We start from the raw sequence: 16531 nt of genomic DNA, 5'->3' as shown, positions 1-16531 counted from the left end.
AAGATCACTTCATCCTCACCTATGTGGCACTTGTCGGGGTTGAGTTGACCTCCGATGTCGTAGAGCTTCTTTAAACCTTCTTCTACCCTTTGTAGATGCAATGATTTTGAGCTATAAATGCAGAAATCATCAATGAAGACCCTAATTGACTTTCCAAAGAATGCTTGAAACACCATGTTCATGAAACGTTGGAATGTTGCAGGAGCATTTGTCAGACCAAATGGCATGACACTAAAAGCATAACAACCCCAAGGAGTGATAAAGGTTGTTTTCAATTGATCCTCCAATGCAATCCCTATTTGAAAGTAACCTGAGTAACCATCACACACAGTGTACTTCTCATGACCAGCTACCTCATTTAGTATCTCATCCTGGAATGGGAGGGGAAAGTGATCTCTTTTTGTTGCCTCATTGAGGGGACGGTAATCCACACACACCCTCCACTTGCCATTTTTCTTAGGAGTGACAACAACAGGAGAGACCCACTCTGAATTCTCCATTGGATAAATGAAACCTGCTGCTAGAAGCTTTCTTACCTCCTTGAGTAGAGCCTGCTCCTTAATGACTCCTAGCCTTCCTAGCTTTTGAGCCTTAGGTGTGGCCTCTGGCTTCAACTCAATCTTGTGTTGAACAACATCTACCCCACGCACGTCGGTGTAGTCTTTAGCAAAAAGCCTAGGAAACTTCCTTAGCACACATTTGAACTCCTCTCTTTCATCCTTTGTAAGTGTTGTAGACAACATACCTTCTAACATTCCTTCATCTTCCACCTTTTGGTTCTCTTGGGAACCTACCTCTTCCAAACCTCGACAAGAGGTATCTTGGTTTCGTGGCTTAAACCTTACCCCCATGACTTCGATGGAAGACTCCTCTTCAGTAATGCTGCTGCTACTTTCTTCTTCTGAAGTGCTATCGGTCCAACCTTCTTCCGTCTCACTTTGAGATGATTCTTCATGGAGCTCCTCTTGGCGTTGCTCCTTCATGTCAAAGACAACCTTCTTATGATTGTCATTCCTGCAAATTAATTTCCCACTCTCCCAATCCTGCAAAGCTCGCATTTTCATTAGCCATGGTCTTCCTAGGATAAATGGATAACCACTTCCCTTGGTCGACATAACATAAAAATCCACTGCCTTCTTAATGCCAAAGGCCTCCACAAAAACATTTTTACAAATGCCTACGCACCTAGCCTTGCTATTGTTTGCCATTTTCACTTTGATTTCAGGTGTCTCATGGATGTGCATGCCTAGTCTTTGCATGAGCCCTTCTGTCATGATGCAAATTTGTGCACCCCCATCCACTAGACCTTTCCTAACCAATCTTCCTTTTATGTAACAATCTAGCACAGGTGTAATATCCTCGTTCATTTCAGCATGTGCAATTTTTACAACAGGAAAACTCTCTTTTACCTTTCTCCTAGTGCTAACTGCCTTTGTTAAATCCCTCCTAACTTGTGGGCATAATGCAAGAAACTGAGGCCATGAGATATCAGGACCCTTACCTCGCATGTCTTCCAACAGGTTGTATGGAGCCATACCATGTCCAAGAGGGAAGTCTTGGAGATTGATACGACGTCGAGTCCTCTTAGCTTCCTTGGTCTCCTTTGCCTTCTTGCCTTGTCCATGGTCACTCTGTGATGTGACTCCTTCTTTCTCTTTACCTTTCCCTCGGCCACGCTTAATGCCATTGGCTTCCATGTCAACCTCATTTGAATTTGTCACCTCTACCACATGCACATTTGGATCTGGCAAAGGTGGAACTCCTTCTACCCCTTGTGGAGGTGGTCTTGGTCCATTTGGCCTTTGTAGAAGCCTTGGTTGTTGACCAGCTCCTTCTCCTGCATTCATCACTGGGTAATTCAAGTTAGGTCTCCCTGGCTCTCGACGGGGCCAAGGACAATTATACATCCCATGTCCAGACTCTCCGCAATTCCAACATTGCAAGACTCTCCTAGGTCGTGGATCTCGCTCTTCAGACTTCTTTGCTTGTCCCTTTGGACCTACAGCTTGTGCAAGGTGAATTGACAGGCTGCTTAAAGATTCATTTAACTTCTCAATTACTTCCGCCGTTACCTCAGGAAGCTCCCTCGATGTTGATGCTTGTGACTTACCTTTGGGTCTAACACCTTCTATTGGAACCTCTCCCCTTAAGCACTTGAGTTTCCTATATTTCTCAGCAACCCTAGTTTCAGCTGCATCAAAGGTAGCAGGTGCACCCGCCTCAACTTTTACCTTAAGGTCAGGAAAGAGTCCGGCTATGAACCTCTCCTTCTTTAGAAATTCTGCACCATCACCAGGGTTAGCAACATTTCGTATCCATAGAGCCCAAAGACGTAGAAACTCTTGCTTGTACAAGTAGTAGTCATCTAAGTCTTTTTGCTTATGAGAAACAATGTCTTGCCATAGTTTTTGAGTGTTTTGGGGATCAAAGAAGTAATTCTTGAAACGATTCAAAACTTCTGTGTAATTCCCCTTAACTTCCTCAGGCAAAGAGTCAAACCAAGTGCTAGCATCTTTCCTAAGGACCACCTCAAACATTCCTACACGTTCTTGATCAATTATTATCCTCTTGATACGGCAAGACATCTTGAAATTCGCTAAAAATAATTCAGCATCCTCTCCAGGCTCTCCAAAGAAAAGAGGATACCCAGACATTTGGCGTTGGCTTTCCATTGAATTGATTTCAAAGTGACACCTGTTTTTGTTTTTCTTTCTTAAAAAGATTTACACAATAATGTATCTAGCTTGCAATCTATTCTACAACAAAATAAAGATATTCACATCAAACGACCTATGATAATCAATAAGAGGTAGGATGACAGGGTTTGGTGATGTGAGAATTTCTCCTACTCTTTGGGCACCAAACATGAACACCATACGTTGTTGAAAATGGATTTTCCTACTAATTGCAATGTTTATTCTAATGTGTGGAGTGAAATGGAAGGGGAAAATCTCTATTCCTGGGCCATTATTCATGGTCTATGCATGACCTAATGCTTAAAACAAAACAAAAATATAGACGTCCAAACTAAGGTCGTACCTAATGAGAGGCAAAATAAAAGGATTTACTGAAGCGTTTATCTCGGCCAACCTAAGAGGACCTAAAATTCTACGAATGACACGTTGAAATTGCAACTTAGTACTAACAATTATGTGTACCTTTTGCCTTGCAATGGGAATGAAGGGATCATACAAATTTTCGTGATTCATGCAAACTACCTGACTATGCTAAAGGTTGAGACTTCACAGATCATACACAAGCCTGTCCTCCGTGGGGGCACCAATTTGAGGCGGTCCGGGGCAGGCAACAAGAAGAGCAACCTCTAGACACCCTTCAAGGCTCCCGTGCTGCTCAATGGGGCTGGGGCACAACACAACACAAACCAAGACAACGAACCCACAGCCAAATCCCAACTACACCAGGGGCACCACCTAGTTTAAGAGCGAACTAGGACGCAAAAGAGGAGAATCGTTAGAGCAACCCACAAACAAGCAAGGAATTTACACTAACCCTAACACCAATGGAACACTCTCACACACTAAAACACGAGAGAGAGAGAGAGAGAGAGAGAGAGAGAGAGAGAGAGAGAGAGAGAGAGGGAGAGAGATAGTGCTCGGTCTGCTTTGAAACGTATCGGCAATGATCAAGCAAACACAACTATATATTTAAGAAAGAGAGAGAAAGGGGGAGGGGGTGCTTGTTGCATTAATACCTTCTTACAAATCTGTCATGACCAATCAAAGTGATATTAGTATTTGTTCAACATAGCTTGAGTGAATTACACCACAACACATAACAAGAAAAGCCACCCCACTCACTGTCTTAAGGCCAGGGGAGTCCTCTCCACCCTGTCGCCCTCTTACAGTATGTGGCATTTATGGCTAGATTGATGACAACACCAGAGACAAGCTATCAAGAAATTAACAAAAAACACCAAGACACTTACGCATCATTGTTGTCCATCACTTCACGTTGGAAGGGAGACAAAGTATCCAAGCTTAGTCCAAATCCACCCTCCTTGATTCAGCAAATGTTGGGCTTACACTAGTAGGAGAAATGATAGATTTCCTACTCTCAATTGAATGATCACTCTCTCTCTTACAATGGCATAGAGTTCCCTTGCTAATCCCCTATTACAACACATGCACATGCATAAGACAATGAGCTTCCACTCAAGAGCTCCTTCTAGAGAGGTTGAGCTTGGCTTCTCAAGCTATAACATAGTGCTCTTGCTTATGGCTCCCCCTTTTGTGCTAGCTACACCCTCCTTTTATAGCAATTTTGAAGGCTAGGGTTACTCCTCTAACCATGGTTGGGTTAGATTTTCAGCAATTTATCTAATTTCTTTTGCTTGGAATTATCAAGAAGTTGGTGGGGAAAGAGAGAGGAAAGAAATGGAGGTGATAGGACTTTTCATAGTGGGTTAGTGTTAGTAGAGTTAGTATTAATTTACAAATGGAATTGGATATTTACAATGGGAGTATCCATGTAGGATACAAATAAGGAAGAAAAACTCTTAAGAGGTAAGAAAAGGTGGATTTCTTACAAGGTTGATGCTCCAAATGTCTTGAGTAGGGCCAATTTTGACGCTTGTTGACGGTCCACTAGCTTTGTCGGTACATTTTTTCTCCACTCTTGACCTTCCTTCAGAGACAACGTAATTGAAGCTGAGTAATCAACCACCATGATGCTGTCTTTTAAGAGAAGAGGTTGAATTTTGTGGTTTTTTTGATAGATATGGGTAAATTGGAGGAGGAAAAATGAGACTAGGTGGTCAATTTTGGAATGGAATTGTGTGTGGGAGGTATGAGTTCACCATGGTTTCTCTTATTCTTCAAGGTTGAGGAGAAGGTGAGTAGGGTGCAGAGAGGAGTGGTGAGAGAGGTGGGGATGATGAGTGGAGAAGTGTGTGTGAAAGAGGAAAATGATAAAGTGGAAGAGAGAGTGTGGCTGCATAGCATGGGAAAACTGGGGTCCACTAATAAAATCATAGCTCACAGCTCGTAGCTCAAAAAAATATGAAAAAATTTGAGGCAAAAGTTCATCCCATGAGCTACAACTTTTGTTTGTATCACCTTTTCAAATTCGGAGAGCAAGTGAACTTTAAAAATTCAGCAAAACCAACCGTTTTTTTCCACTGCACAAGGTCCTTGTGGGGTCCTTCTTTGGATGATTCTTTTGAATACCTCCAAGAGTGAGCCCTCCATAGTGCATGTATGCATGCCACCTACCCTTGACCTTTTTTGGTAGGTCTATAATTGAAGATATTGTTGAGATTGTGATATAAGTGAATAGTACAACTAAGAAAATCAAATATTGAGGGGTCTAAAAAATATGTACATGTCAAAAGAAATCTCTCTCATTATGAGGCTACCATAAAAAGATAAATATTTTTGGTGTTCTAATTTTTTTTTAAAAAAACAAAATAGATGTAGGAAGGGAAAAATCACAATAGTGAAAAAATATACACATAAATAAAACTAGTTTTTTTGGATTTTTGTTGGGGTGGAGTTACACCAAATATAAGAGAAGCTTACATGAAAATATTTCTATATGGAATAAAGAGTATGAAAAATGGTAAGAAAAATTGTGGTAATGGTGAGCCAATGTACAGAGCATAAATAACACACACCTAGGTAGAAATATTTAAATAAATACCAAAATAATTATGAAAAATCTTTTATTTAGGCCCTATATACAAAGAAATATTTACATACGCATGGGCCATAATATACTTATATTTTTTATATTTTGTATTTTTTTGGCTCAACTAGCCCAATGACTAGCTAATTGAGGGTTTTTATTTCAGTAAGGAGATATGGGAAAAGTCCCCTAACTCACACGCACCTATATACAGTGAAAGGGTGAGGGTAACCACAGTGTTTGAGTGATTTGATAGGGTGAGATAACTCACTATGGAAATTACAGAGAGCCGAGAAAACGGCTATCAATGCTTACAGTAAAAAAGGGTCAAAGGAAAGTGAATGTGATGTTGGGAACATGCACACAACTAGTTCAGGCAGCATGGCCTATGATAGCAGAAACAATAAATATGGTGGAAAGATTAAAAGAGGATGAAGAGGAGCAATTTTTGAAAGCGAATCCGGATTTGGTTTCTTTATATCTGGCGGATATTTCTCTGATTCCGAAGGGGAACTCGGTATGGGTTTCAGGAACTCCAACAGGAATAGGGGAGCAACAACTGGCATTTCCAAGTCCTGAATCATTGGAGGACGTTATTCAAGAAGAACATACGTTTGAGACGCAGATGGAAAAAATTACAAGGGTTAAGGAAGATGAATTGGAGAAGGTCTTTCTTGGGGAGCAAGCGGAGTCGCAACCCATATACATTAATAAGCAGCTTGAGGCAAGTTTCAGAGGCGATTTGATTAGGTTGCTGATAGAATTTAAGGGTGTTTTCGCATGGGAATATGTGGATATGTAGGTATTGGACCCTAAGTTTTATCAGAATACGATAAATCTAAAACCGGATGCGGTGCCAGTGAAGTAGCACTCATATAGGATGAATCCGAATGTGGCAAAGCAAGTTAAGATGGAAATTGATCGTCTTTTGGAGGTGGGTTTTATTACCCCTATTGATAATCCGGAGTGCATTTCTCCAATTGTGGTCGTACCAAAGAAAAACAAGCAAATCCGAATTTGTGTGGATTACCGAAAATTGAATGCGGCTTTCTGGATGGGTTTAGTGGATATAACCAAATAAGAATGGCATTGCACGATCAGCCAAAAACAGTTGTTATTGCCGCCTGGGGTGTGCTTGCATGCACAGTGATGTGGTTTGGATTGTGGAATGGGCCTTCAACTTTTCAAAGGGATATGTTTTAAAATTTTTGTTCCTTATTTGACGAATTTTATGAGAATTTTTCTGGATGATCTCAGTGTTTTTGGAGCGCAATTAGACCACTGAAGCAATTATGGCTATGCTTTATGAAATGCCGAGAGGTGAAATTCAGTTTGAATCCTTTAAAGTGTGCATTTGCTGTTCGCATTGGTGGCAGGCTATTGGGGCATATAATTTCCAAGGATGGCATTTCCGTGGATCCGGATAAAATAGCCGCAATTATGGAAGCACCTGCACCGGTGAACCAGAAGCAGTGTCAGGTTTTCCTGGGTCAAGCCCGTTGGCATGGGAGGCATTTGAGGTTTGTCGTGCATTTGGCAATACCAATTACTTAGGCAGCGCATGCTACAGATTTTGAATGGACGTAGGAATGTGATCTGGCTTTTCGGAGATTAAAACTCCATCTGTCCAAAGCTCCGATTATGCTTCCTCCGAATTGGGGTAAGGATTTTCATGTGTTTGTGGATGCTTCGGATCGAGCTATTGGTAGTGTGTTGATGCAGGAACAAAGTCAAGGATGGTTTCCACCTATCTATTATGCCAGCAGCAGACGATTATCATCCACAGAAAGGAATTATTCAGATCGAAAGGGAATGTTTAGGGATGATTTATTCAGTGAAGAAATTCCGACATTATCTGTTGGTCCGACGCCTTTTCTTCCATGTGGATCATTCGGCTCTTTTATACCTGGTACGCCAAGAGAATTTGACGAGAAGATTGGCCAGATGGGTGTGCTTTTGCTGCAGGAATTTGACTTTGAGGTCATACATCGGCCAGGAGCTCAGCATGCGGTGGCTGACTACCTATCCAGGTTAGATTAAGGTGAGCCGCCGACCGGTGTAGCTGATGCATTTCCGGATACGTCTCTATTTCGAGCAGGTGTGGTTGCAGAGGATACATCAGTTCCGCAACAGGCAAGGGTCATCCCTAGCATCCCATGGACATGGTATGAGGAGATGTTTCATTTTCTCGACAGTGGCGAAACGCCTTCTTTCTTGTCCAGTCATCAGAGGAAAGGTATGGCTATCAAAAGCTGGAATTTTGAGATTATTATGGGGAATCTCTATTATCATACAGTGGCGGATGTATTACTCAGATGTGTGCTACCACAAGAGTAGGAAGCGGTTTTGGAGGAAGTCCATACCGGTATTGCGGGAGGCCACTTTGCAACATTAATCACGGCTCGAAAGGTTATCCAATCTAGATTGTGGTGGCCTACATTGTTTCAGGATGTGGAAAATTATGTGCAACAGTGTGATGTGTGTCAGCAGATGGGGCAACCTACCAAACGGTCCAGAATGTCTTTTTAGCCAGTTTTGCCCTCGGAGCCTTTTCAAAAGTGGGGATTGGATTTTGTGGGACCTTTTAAACCAGTTGCAGCTCACACAGTGATAGCCGACTTTCAAAAATCAAAGAAAAAAAAAGAAAAAAAAACTTATTCCCCCCCCCCCCCCCCCCCCCCCACTCTCAGTACCCCCCCAGTAGCTTATCCCCCCCCCGCCCGACGGGCATTGGATAAAATAATACCCTCTCTCTCTCCCCCTCATTTTCCCTACATACCCCTCCCTAATACCCTCTCTCCCAATTTACCCCCACTCTCATTACCCCCCCCCCCCGGCAAGGGGAAAGCTTTGAGCACTCACCCCCCCGACCCCTCTCTCGTGCTCCCTTTGTGTGAGCCGCGTGGAAACGCCCCCCCCCCCCCCTTTGCCCGCTAATATTCCCTCCCCGACCCCTCCCCCCTCTTCCCCACCCGCTCGCCTCACCCTCCCCTCGGCCTCATTCCCTTCCCTTGGCCCGCTGATATATTCCCTCACTCCCACCCATTGACTTGCTTCCCTCCTCTCGTCCTCAAGCTCCCATGCAAGACAGTAGAACCCCCCCCCCCCCCCCCTTCCTTCACTCTCTTGTCCGGTGGCCCACAAGGCGCGGCCCTCCTCCCTCTATTCCCTCACTCTCTCTCTCTCTCTCTCTCTCTCTCTCTCTCTCTCTCTTATCCACACACACACACACACACCATCACTCCCCCCCCATTTGGCGCTGTGCACGAGCCCACACTAGCAACCTCTCTCTCCCATTCAGGCGCTCAGGACGCACAAGCAGAAATCTCTCTCTCTCTCTCCGTCTCTCTCTCTCTCTCTCTCTCTCTCTCTCTCCTTCTCATGGACAGCAGTAGTAGAACCTCACTCTCTCTCTCACCACACACACACACACACACACACACCATCACTCTCCCACGTCCCCCCCCTTTTTCGCACTGTGCATGAGCCCGCAACAATAATCTCTCTCTCGCCCACCCGAGCGCTGACGCACCACAGCAGACCGTCATCCACACACACACACACACACAATACACACACACACACACCATACCTACACACACACACACACACCGCACACAAAATGACGCTCTCTTTCTACCCCATCTTCCCCCCCCCATCCGCCTCGCGCAGTAGAAGGCAGGCAGCCAGCCGTCCGCCATCAACGAAAAAACCAAAAAAAATAAAAATAAATATATATTGTATATATATAAAGCCCCTTTGAAGGGGATCGGGGAGCACCACAGACTGAGAGTGAGAGAGAGAGAAGGAGACACACACGATGTGGGTGGGGAGACTGAAAGTGGCAGCTCCCCCTATACAATATACTCACTATAAGTATAGGGTAACAGTGGGCGGGCGCCCATGACCTGGGCGACCGGTCAAGGCACATAGGCCTTAACCCCAACAACCTCCCACTTAAAGGCCAATGTGACATTAAGCAATATCTACTAGTGTACAACTAATAGAAGGTGAGATATTCTCTCAACCTATGCCCACTGACTCTCGATGAGCTAGTGCATCCGGCTTTACTGATAGACAAACATCCCGCTGCAGAAGCCACACAGAGCTAGCTCCAAGGTCTGCAAAGAGTCTAAAAGAGCTCATGTACTCCTGCAAGTATGGTCCAATACCTGCAAACCTCCCCTATGCTCTATGCCGAGATCAGTCATCGAACAACTAATCAAACCTGCTGCGAATGCTCCCACTGCAGCTGCTATGTCGGGCCTCGAGATCAGCATCTCGTACATGAGGACACTGAAAGTTGATGCAACCCCGGCAACCTCTGCCACCTCCAACTTAGAACTCAACTCATGGCAATCCTGTCCCCTATCATAGAGACCATGGCACTCTGACTCCGAGCTCTGGAGTGACTCCTCGTGCCCACCACATATCACATGTGTACCAAGAGTATCCATCTGTCCTGAATCTGCATCAAGCTCTGGCATAAGCATATCAAGAAATGACTCCACAATAGCCGACTGCTCAGCATCCATGTGAGTCATCTCTGTCATCACCTCTGATGACTCATCCTGCTGTGACTCACTAGAGCTATCCCGCTCTACCTGTGCATCCGTAGACGCAACCTGCACAACAAGGTCACTTCTCTACACTCCATGCAAAGCATCCTGCAACCCACAAGCAAAAGAGACTCGCCTGCTCTCTCGCTCTCTACATGGCTGCATGATCACAGAGACAACACCGTCTCTCGTGTGATCCACATGCAATGGGTAACCTGTACCACTCCTGGCACCTCTCGCAATCACTAGCAAACCCAAATGCATCACAAAATCTCGCTCTCGTAGAGAAATCTGACATCCACAATCTCTGAGCCGACCAATCGAGATCAAACTCACTGTCAAATTTGGTACATAGCGCACATGTCGTAACAAGTAAGATGCACCACTCGGTAATGACAGTCTCACATCTCCTGCACATGCTATCGCATGCACCGATCCATCGGTCAAACGTACACTGCCAAGAATCCCGCTAGAATAGCTACAAAACCATGCACGATGCTGCGTGACATGAAACATAGCATCTGCGTCTAGCAACCACTGCGAAGGGAGTGCACTATCCACATGTATAGCATCTCGTGCATAGCTCAAGGTAAAAGTGACATCCCCGTCACTAGTATACTCTGACACTACATTTGCCTCAACTGTCAAAGCAACTGAGTCCATGGCATCACTACGTACATCTTTGAGACTGCCATGTCTCCTACGATGTCGCATACGACGAAAACAACGCCGTCTAACGTGTCTAGAATGACCACAATACCAACATGTCACCTGTCGGCGTGCTCGTGAATGTACATGTCTCACACGAGTCCGTGATTACTCAGATCTATCATACATATCATGTAATCTGCGCCAAAGTGCTCTCGAAGTAGTCTCATACATAACAAGAGCATATACAGATTCCGCAAGGTGCAAAGAGAGCGTAGATAGTGCCATCTCCTCTAGCTCCTACCACTGATCGTCAGACATGTTTGAAGGTCTACCTGCATCACCACTCAATGGTCGATGCAACCCTCGCTGTGTCAATGCATCAAGCATACACTCTCTCCATGCCGCAAAGTCTGACCCATCAAACACGCACATCTGTGAGAGGTCACAATCTAATCGATCACCTGTCTCTGCCATGAGCACAATGTAGCAAACTAGAAAGCAAAACCACCTAACCAACAACACCTGGAAACTGTCTACCAATATGGCCAGAAACACAATGTAAAACCTATGAGACACACTCCAAAATAGAGCTCCCGCAATGTCAATACCACCTCACCAACAACACCTGGAAACTGTCTACCAATATGGCCAGAAACACAATGTAAAACCTATGAGACACACTCCAAAATAGAGCTCCCGCAATGTCAATACAGCCTCACCTGCTCTAGTATCACATTGCAATCTGTGAGCTAATCACCAAGCCCACACTATGCGGTATCGATGCATACACATGCACAAATCTCCCACTTGCAGAGAACACCGCACACAAATGCTGAGTGCAATCCGCAATCTCTACCTAGATCACATAAATGATATGCATAAAACTCCTGGGAAAATTTTGCCAGAGTTTCGATGCACAATGGCTGTCAACACAAAATAACCATTGTCGTGCAAGCTCAATACAATGAGCAATCAATGTGCATCAAACTACACTCAACATACATGCATAAGCTCTGCAAAACTATGGCAAACAATGCTCGAGATCACAAGACTCTCCCACTTGAGAGCAAACCACTGTCTCAAGCAAAGAAAGATACACAACTCCTCACTCTTGCGAGAGTGGATACAAAAATACAAAACTGTGTCCAAACTGACAAAACCTGTCAAAGTGAGAGTAAACACTCGATCACAAACAATGGCGAGAATCTGGGAAAAATCTGACAGAATTTCCCCTGAAAACTGAGCAAAAAACTCAAGTACAATCTCTACCATAAACCATAACACTACTCAATGCCAATGAGTAGAAATGCCAAAATGGCTCCACATTTTCACATACAATGGCAATCTGCACTCAACGTACATCAACGGAGTGACTGCGCATAAGCAAACGCCAAAAGATTTGCAATCCGGAAACTTGATCAATGCGAAAACAATGCTCTCAAGAGAGCTTACCGGCACTTGAAAGTGCTCGCCAAAATGCATATATAATGGGCATCAACCATGTGCCATAACCATATGCAAACCATCCGTAAAGACCATGAATCCAAGCACAAAATCACTGCCAAAGTATTTTGTGAAAACCAGTGAAAGAAGCTCCACCTGTGTGCTCCAAAAACCTGCGTCTCTCAAGAGACCGCTTCGGTGGTGTGTAAACGCCTCCGTACTTCGTTGCCCAAGTCTACCAAAAAACCCTCAAACCATAAGCTTAACACAAGCTGCAATTGCATCTTCAGCTCAGAATTTATGCACTCAACTTCAAGCATCTCCCGTGCTTCCAAAAGTGCATCAAACTCGCACACAATGCGACAACAGAAAATCTGGAATTTCTGTATATAGTCAGTCTGAGCTGAATATTAGCAAAACGGTGAGGAATTTGCAAAACGTTTCTTCTGCAAAGTTGTAGACCACGTCGAAATGGATGGGCGCATTCTACAAGGAGAAAAACAAATCTGAAAACAGTGCTGCTGCGCACATAGTTTTAGGGCAGCACCTTCACTTACACACAATCTTCCACACTCCTTTCTGAGCTTCCACAAGAGCATACATCACTCTCAATTGAGCTCACAAGCTCCCATTGCATTCTCACAAAGCTTCCAAGCTTTCTTAATCTCTCTACCGTCAAGAGCGAGCGAGCTATCGCCTCGAAGCTCTCAAAGCCGTCGTGCTCTCCGCGGTCACCATAGCTCTGATACCAATTGAAGGGGATCGGGGAGCACCACAAACAGAGAGTGAGAGAGAGAGAAGGAGACACACACACGATGTCGGTGGGGAGACTGAAAGTGGCAGCTCCCCCTATACAATATACTCACTATAAGTATAGGGTAACAGTGGGCGGGCGCCCATGACCTGGGCGACCGGTCAAGGCACATAGGCCTTAACCCCAACACCCTTCCCACGCACGTTTTTGTGCACACACATATATATACATACACACACACCGGCCCTCATGCACCAATACATACACACACACACGCATATACGCACCGCACCAAAAATACAAAGGAAAAACGACTACGACATCGACGAATAAAGAAGAAGGATCCAAAGTACGCGCCGCCAACAACAAAAAGAGAAAATGCGCCAAAGGCATGCCCCAGCCAACTCCGAAAAGAAGTACGCTTGACATCGACGCACCGGCAGCACACCATTCGCCGGCAACACGCAACCACGATGCCATCCTAGTAATTTATAGGTTATTTTAATCATTATCTTCAGTTTTCACCCAAGCCATTCTAAATTTCCACTTTTTTGTAAATATCCTCTCTCTAGGTGATGGTCACAAAGGCCCACTTACAGATTCCCATCTTTTAATAACCTCCCAAAACAAAGCAAAGGTCAACCATACCGGGCCCACCACTTGCTTTCTCTCCCCGATTAAGCTTACCCTAACCACACTGGGATTACCATAATCCAAGCAGCCCCAGCACCTATAAATTGGCACTGAGAGGTCACTATCGGGGGGGGAGGGGGCAATTCGTGAGGAGCCAAGCATCTTGTAGAGTGTAGTGGGAAGGATTGACACTATCACCATCACGGGGAGGGGGTTTGTGTGTTGGGTTTTCCTTGGGAATTTCACCATGCGAAGGGAACCACATCCATCTCTCGACTCAAATGGTTGATGCACACACTCATACACACTCTTGGTAGTAAGTATTCACAATCATTGAGTCGTCTTAGAGAACGCACCAAGTAGGTTGCACCACCTCCTCTCCCTACCTCTCTACCACCACGGCATGCCAGTTTGTAAATGTTGCAGAAATAACTCACCCTCACATCCTCGAGGGTTTTCATCATTTGCAAATCTCTCTCTCTCTCTCTCTCTCTCTCTCTCTCTCTCTCTCTCTCTCTCTCTCTCTCTCTCTCTCCTGATATAATGCATTGCCTCAGGCTACCAAGAATACATAGGATGTGTTAAGGGCTGCTTTTGTAAAGAGGTTTGGTGTAGGCACAACCTCGGAGAAGCTATGGAAACCTACTGACAGAATTAAAGCAGGGAGGCCTGTTGGAGTATGCCACCTATGAGTCAAAATTTGTGGACTTATGGGAGAGATGGGTTGCCACACTGGAGGAAGGCAAAGGAGCGCCTAATTTCCTAAAGAAGAACTGTTTCATTGCTGGTCTATGGTCACCGCTTAGAGAGAAGGTGAAGGGAAGGTTTCCTGCAACATATGAGTTGGTAGTCGAAGTAGCCCTCCTTAAGGCAAGAAGCTGCGCATGCAAGCAAGAGTAAAATAGTCAGAGGAAAGAAGCTCGGCCCTACCAACCCTAGTGGCTGCAATAGCCAATCATAGAGTCCAACCGCAGGAGGCATCAGAAGAACAGCAAGACCTGCTGAGTCGCATCACCACCCAACTAGAGAGTTTATCTGTGCATCTGGTGCAGCAAGGGCATGCATCTGGCAGAAACCCAGAACAAGGAAGGGGACAACGAAGGCAGAACCCAGAGTACCAGTGTTACAAGTGCGGGGAAGATGGCCATGGAATGTACTACTGCCCACACCCGAGGAGGCAGAATTTCAATAGATGGGGGAGACAGAATCAGATCTCTCTGCCAAGAGCAAGACCACCACCACCTAGGCAGCCAGGACCAATCCCATCGGTCCAAATCCTTCGACCACCTGTACAACAACAACCACCACCCCAACCTCTCATTCTGCCACTACCCCCACCACCTGCTGTGAACCAACCGGTGAGTGTTATTAGCTTAGAGGCTAAAGGGAAGGCGAAGGTAGAAGAATCAGCTGGAGAGAAGCACAAAGGAAAAGCGAAGGTAGAAGAAGTGGATGCTATGGGAGTGAAGTGTGCAAGGCACGAGGAGGCATCTCAAAGAGAAGAGAAGATGAAAGGGAAGGCCGAGTCTAGCAAGCAAGTAGCTAAGCCGCGGCGGAAGATAGACATCGTGGACTTCTCACTAGGTTTGTATGCAAAACCCTATGACTTAGTTCAGGATGTGTTAATGCAGGGCCCGAAGATAACTTGGCTCCAATTACTCCACCTTGCACCCAAAATGAGGAGGCAATGGATGAAAATGGTAAGTACTAGGAAATCAAGACCCAAGATAGCTGGGGCTATCTCTGGGAGGGATCTCGACGACATCCTGCCAAACATGGACGCTCACATCAAGGGGCAACGGATTTTAAACTTCTACATAGATGGTGGCATGCAAATATGCATCATGAGTGAAAAGTTGATGCACCATCTAGGTCTAGAGGTAAGTAGGCTGGCACCCTACCGAGCCAATATGGCAAACAATGTAAGCATTCAATACAGAATTGGAGGTCGACATCTTCGTCATGCTACACAAAGGGGAGGGCTACCCCATCATTCTTGGGAGGCCTTGGCTTATGGCTATGGAAGCTAAACAAGACTGGAGCACCGGGATGATCCAGATGAAGGATGCTAAAGGGAAGTCCATATTCTACGACATGAGGACTGGAAAGCAGTGCAACATGATCTTGGAGTCTTCAGAAGACGAGTCCACCAACGACTACTCGTCTACCTCAGGAGAAGAGACGACCACCACCGACGCAAGTGACAATAGCATCGAAGTAATGGGAGTCATTCTTAAAGACCCAAATAGATTAACACAATCTGAAGCAACCTCGGAAAACCAAGAGGGATCATCAGGTATGCAGTCCTTGGAGAATGCAGGTAAGCTACAAAAAATTCTCTCAAATGAGTTAACCAATGAAGAAAGGAAGGAGTACGTCTCCATGTTAGGTAACTTTACTACTTTGTTCATTGATGGCTATGATAAGATCACAGGAATTACAGTAGTACAACACCACATAAAGCTCAAGGAAGGCAATAAACCCGTAGTAAAAAAATTCAGAAGACTTGGAGTAATCCAACAAGAGGCAAAGAAGTGAGAAGTTTGCTACAAGAAGGTTTCATCTATCCTGTCGAAGACTCAGAATGGGTCTCCCCAGTAGTAGTCACAAAAAAAAAAATGGTAAGTGGAGAGTTTGTGTGGATTATAAACCTCTCAATGCAGCCACGAAGAGGGACCACTTTCCCCTCCCATTCCAGGATGAAATACTCAATGAAGTGGCAGGTCACGAACGATACGCAGTATGCGATGGCTACTCAGGATACTTCCAGATTAGCATTGCGGAGGAGGATCAGAAGAAGACAACCTTCATCACACCTTGGGGATGTTTTGCCTACAGAGTGATGCCG

This window comes from Adiantum capillus-veneris, chromosome 29 (assembly GCF_014529385.1).
Source record: "Adiantum capillus-veneris isolate H3 chromosome 29, ASM1452938v2, whole genome shotgun sequence".
In the NCBI taxonomy this organism is placed as follows: domain Eukaryota; kingdom Viridiplantae; phylum Streptophyta; class Polypodiopsida; order Polypodiales; family Pteridaceae; genus Adiantum; species Adiantum capillus-veneris.
Note: the sequence above shows the minus strand (reverse complement) of the source record.